Raw genomic sequence first — 6,000 nt, forward strand, 5'->3', positions numbered from 1 at the left:
ATCCAGCCTCAGAAGTATTGTATTGGTCAAAGTAGTCACAAGCCCACCCAGTGCCATGGTGAGGGGACAAAACCACCCCACCTTTTGAGGGGAGCAATGACATAATTTTGTGGCTTTTTTTTTTTTTTTTTTAAAGCACCACAACCGGTCAATAGGTTCCTGTAAGGAAGACTTAGAAAACCTGCAGCTTAGGGTGCCTGGGTGGCTCAGTTGGTTGGGCATTTGCCTTTGGCTCAGGTCATGATCCCGGGGTCCTGGGATCGAGCTCCTCGTTGGGGCGGGGGGGTGTCCTTGCTCAGCAGGGAGCCTGCTTCTCCCTTTCCCTCTGCCCCTCCCCCCTGCTTGTGCGCTCTCTCTCTCTCTCTCTCTCTCTGTCAAATAATAAATAAAATCTTAAAAAAAAGAAAGAAAACCTGCAGTTTAATTTGTTGCCATTTCTAGCTTCCTGGATTTCTGCTCTTCATAACACTCCTCAGCTTGTGTTGTAACTGCCTGTCTACTTCTGTTTTAGTCTTCCTTGTTCCCCTGCACCTGGCACACAGGGGCTTAATAGGCACTTAATTAACTGTTCCTCCCTTAAACCTGGGAGCAAAACTAACATATAATAGTGTACAATGTAGGACAATGAAATTACAAGTTCATATGGTTCAAGTTGTACTATAAGAGTTAAGTTTTCTTTGCTCCCTCATCTCAATGAAATCCAGATTGACGAAAACCAGGAATTATCCAAATAAGCTATAGGGAGCTATTTCAGGATTCTTCTTTTTTTTTTTTCTGAGGTTGTTAATAAACACTTCGACTATGGCCTGACATAGAATTCCAAAATAATAAAATCCTAACTTGCCTCCTGAAAATGGCCTTTCTAAACTGGGAATTAGGGAATGAGTTCCCATCCAAAAGCAATTACACAGCCTTAGTAAGTAATGAATGACTTCGTTAGGACATCTTCGGTGTATTGAAGTGCAGTGTGTTTACCACTGTAAGAGAACTGTAAGAGAATTGGGAAGAATGGCAGTGCTCTATCCAGAAGGACATTCAGAACAACTCTCTAACCTTTCCTCACTCCTATCTCCCTTTAAAAATATTACCAAAAAGTAAATGAAGAATATTAGATAATAAAATTGCTTAAAATAGTTAATCTGTATCTACACAGTAGTTAAAATACAAAGTATCAGAAGAAACAAGAGGGAAATGAATGAGACTGAACCGAAATACGTTTTATGGCTATGTGTCAAATTACACATAGCCATAAAACGAGTTTTATGATTTTATTTATTTATTCATGAGAGACAGAGAGAGAGAGAGAGGCAGAGGGAGAAGCAGGCTCCCAAGGAGCAGGGAGCCCGATGCGGGACTCGATCCCAGGACGCTGGGATCATGACCTGAGCCGAAGGCAGACGCTTAACCATCTGAGCCACCCAGGCGCCCATAAAACGAGTTTTAAACAAACGAGTTTGTTTAATCTCTGTGTGATTTATACGTGAAGAGCTAGCTAATTTGTGATATTGTCTGGAGAACTCAGAGGCATCAGAGTGAAGGCAGTTTCTCCAAACTAAAATGAGTTGGGAAGATAAGAAAATCCACCATTTAAAATAAATTGGCTTGGGGACTAGCACAACTCGGTACAAAGCTGTATCACGAATGAAATCCTTATTGGAAACTTATCTTTGACCTATCAGTAAATATAAACTTCTTATTTTAGTCTTGTGCAGCAATAGATATCACTTACTTATAATTTTGATTTTGCCTGTGACGATCTGCATAGCTTCATAACTTAAGAAATTTATAGTTTCAAAGAAAAAAGCAAAGATCCATTGAAATTAGAAAAACACCTTTCCTACCAATCCATGATTTTCATCATTGCATAGAATCTAATTATTGGTCTTGGGACTCTCTTTCTGGAAGATCAGTAGGATTAGACTGTTATCTTCTTGTATCCTCCCTTGGTTTTTGCAGTCAGGCTAGAATAGAACAAAGTGGCCTCCTTCCTCCGTGGCCTCCCGGCCTCACTTCTGGCAGGCCTGATCAGAGAAAAAATATGTATGTGGAGATGAGAGATAATTCTTTAGCTTGGCTTTAGCATAAATTCTATGGGGTTGGAAGCTTAAAATAACAGTGAAAATACCATGAATCCAGAAAAATCTGGTTAGGTAACTATATCTTAATTAGAGATCAATTGTAGGAGTCATGGAGGAGCAGAGCACCAATGTCCGACATCAGTGAAGACTACAAAGCTAACGAGAAGGTTCTTCTAGTTTGAGAAAGTAACTGACCTTATCCGAGTCTTAAGAGAACATAATCATGCAGTATACATCAGTAATCCATGTATCTTGTGCTACCTATTTGTCATTGACAGTTTCTGGCGATAAAGTAATTAACTGAGGGTTCATCCTTTCAGATGCCAAAGCTAACATTTGATGGGAGTCTTCTTAAATGTGTAGGGTTCATGATCCTGGTTTATTAAAAACTAGTTCACTGAAGAGCAATTGTGCTGCTGATATGCAGATGCCCATCCCCCAACCAATAAGGACATTCTAATTGACTGTGCTTGAATGGAGCCTGTACATCTAAGTGTTTAAAATCTCTACAAATAAATCTGAAATGTAGCTAGTAGTTATATCATCTTCCCAGCAAAGGTACTGCTTCTCTCTTGCATCATGTTTTCTCAACATAAAAATTCAGAACTACCTTCTTTCTTTTCCACAAAATACTGCTTGTCAGGTTAACTACCCTATTCTGTGACATTTTGCAATGTGAATTTTCCTTCCTTAGTTATCACTTCACTCCATCCATCTTGGACTTCAACTTCCTATTAATAGTGTTCTACCTTAGAGTAAAGATTATTCTCCTTTATGAAGAAGAAATGAAAGCAGAATTAAGCAGTTCTGCCTCCTTTCACTGGATGATTTTTTTTTTTTAAGATCATATTCTTCAAGCAGTGGGGTCTATCCAGTCTTTTTGCTCTCTTCTTTTGCAAACCTAATTTTGACTGACTTTCTGATGCAATCCCTTATTGTTTTTGGTTGTACACCTGTTCCCTGAATCTATAATCTGCGTTGTTGAATTTATGTACATGTTTCCCCTTTTTCTTTCCTCCGTTACCTCCCAAATGATTCGGGTGCCAGAGTTCAGTCCGAGTTTGCTATCAGCCCCAACCATCTTTCACAATAATAGACGGTGTGGCATTTGAATGTTCTGATTGCTTTGAAATAAACCTTCCTAATGTCTGGCATACTTTTCAATGTGCTTGACATGCTTTTCTTTGGTTGTAATAGATTCTGGGGTGTTTTTGCTTTCTCCCAAAGTTTCCATTACTTCTACTTCAAGGAGCATTAATTTATGTTGGTCAGAGTGAAATTAATTCAAGGAGTGCAAATGCTTTCTTCCAGAAAAGCAACTTCTTAAAAATCCTGCCTCATTCTTTTCTGAGGGATTTGGCAGGCAACTCAAGAATTTTAGAGTGTATTCTTTTCCTCAATACTCCCTCTATAGACTATTGACTATATCAATAGTCAACTTAGACAAAGTTTTATGTAAATAGAGCTTTTCTATTAGTTTCTACAATAGAAAGAAATTGGAATTAACTAACATGTCTGGTGGCACATAGTTAATATATGGGCTCTAATTAAAGCAACACTGCAAAAGATGTTTTAAGATATTTAATGACATGGAAAAATAGTCATGCAATTACAAAGTAGGTTTGAAAATTGTGTATAAACAGCATAATATCAGCATTCTAAAATACATGCATATAAAAAATAAGATTAATCATCATGTTGACAAAGTTATTCTATAATCATGATTGCATTATCTGTGTCTTTTTAAATTTTCCAGTCTCTGTAATCATATCCTACTTTAAAAATGAAGAAAAGTTATTAGACCATTTTTAAAAATCACATACACACTTTTGTTAATGGGTATTTGCTTAGTTGGGATTCTATATCCCCTTTATACCTTGTTTTAGATCTGTTTCATAATCACTTATCAAGTTTAATCCAAGGGACAGAAGAAACAGTTGCTTGCTAGATAATTGCTCTGATTCTTTCTACTTCACAATAGCTAGCATCAGAGTACTTACTCTGTGGAAGGCACGGTACCAAGGGTGTGAAGTACATGATGTTTTATGTATCTAATTAAGATAATACCTCACTGGAGCCTTAAAAAAAAAAATGATGTTTTATAGGTGAGAACACATAAACTCAGACTGTCTAAGGTCACACAGCCGATATGTAGTAAGCTATATTTGATCCAAGGTCTTTAATGAGAAAGCCCATAGTCTTTTCACTGCAAAGTGAATATTACCATGGCTTCCTCCATGGTACTTGTGTACTAGAGCAGCCCCTAACAGAATTATTTGAATATACACTAAAAGTTCTCCTTGCCCTGCTTTTCAATTAGACTTCTTTTTATTAATTAAACTTTATTTTGAGATAACTGTGGATTCCCATGCAGTTGTAAGAAATAATGCAGAAAGATGATTTGTACCCTCTCCCTAGAACACTCCATTGGTAACATCTTATAAAACTACGGTACAATATCATCATCATTGTAACATTGGTACATTCAAGACACATCACCACAAAAATCCCTCATGTTGACCTTTTGTGGCCACCTGCACGTCTCTCCCCACCCCATTTAACCTCTGGCAACTACTATGCTGTTTTCTGTTTACATAATTTGTCATTTCAAGAATGTTATGTAAATAGAATCAAACAGTATATAACCTTTTAGAATTGGCTTTTTAAACTCAGCATAATTCTCTAGAGATTTATCCTGGTTGCTGTATGTACCAATAGTTCGTTTCTTTACTTCTTTCTTTCTTTCTTTCCTTTTTTTTTTTTTTTTTTGCTGAGTAGTAGTCTATGGTCTGGATGTACCACAGTTTAACCATTCCATTCACCCATTAAAGGGTATCTGGGTCATTTCCAATTTTTTTTTTTTAAGATTTTATTTATTTGAGAGAGAAAGAATGAGACAGAGAGAGCATGAGAGGGGGGAGGGTCAGAGGGAGAAGCAGACTCCCTGCTGAGCAGGGAGCCCGATGTGGGACTCGATCCCGGGACTCCAGGATCGTGACCTGAGCCTAAGGCAGTCGCTTAACCAACTGAGCCACCCAGGTGCCCGGTCATTTCCAATTTTTGCCTATTATAAATAAAGCTGCTGTGAACATTATTGTATAGGTTTTTGTGTGAATGTAAGTTTTCATTTCTCTGGGATAAATGTACAGGGGTACAATTGTTGAGTTGTATGGTATGTGCATGTATATTTTTATTTATTATTTTTTAAAAATTTTATTTACTTATTTGAGAGAGAGAGAGAGAACACAAGCAGGGCAGGGAGGGGCAGAGGGAGAGGGAGAAGCTGACCCTCCGTTGAGCACGGAGGGAGCCAGACATGGGGCTCCATCCCAGAACCCTGAGATCATGACCCGAGCCAAAGGTGGATGCTTAACCAACTGAGCCACCCAGGTGCCCCACATGTATATTTTAAAAGAAACTGACAAACTGTTTTTCAAGATTGGCTATCCCATTTTACATTCCCATCAGCAATGTGGGTAATTCAGTTTCTCTACAACCTCATCAGTTTGATGTCATTATTTTTTTAGTTGTCATTATTTAATTATTTTATTTTATTAATTCTGTTTAAAATTTTTGATTATGATAGATGTGTCATTGCAGTTTTAATTTGCATTTCCCTAATGTCTAATGATCTTGAACATCTTTTCATGGGCTTATTTGCCATCTATATATCTTCTTGGATACAATGTTTCTTCATGTCTTTTGCCCATCTTCTTATTGAATTCTTTGCTTTTTCACAGTTGAACTTTGAGAGTGCTTCAAATATTCTAGATACTAGTCCTTTGCCAGATACATGGCTTACAAATATTTTCTCTCAGTCTGTGGTTTGTCTTTTTATTCTCTTAACAGTGTTTTTTATTAAACAGAGTTTTAAGTTTTGATGAGGTCCATTTTACAAAGTTTTTCCTTTTATGGATTATAC

Source organism: Neomonachus schauinslandi, chromosome 1 (assembly GCF_002201575.2).
Source record: "Neomonachus schauinslandi chromosome 1, ASM220157v2, whole genome shotgun sequence".
In the NCBI taxonomy this organism is placed as follows: Eukaryota; Metazoa; Chordata; class Mammalia; order Carnivora; family Phocidae; genus Neomonachus; species Neomonachus schauinslandi.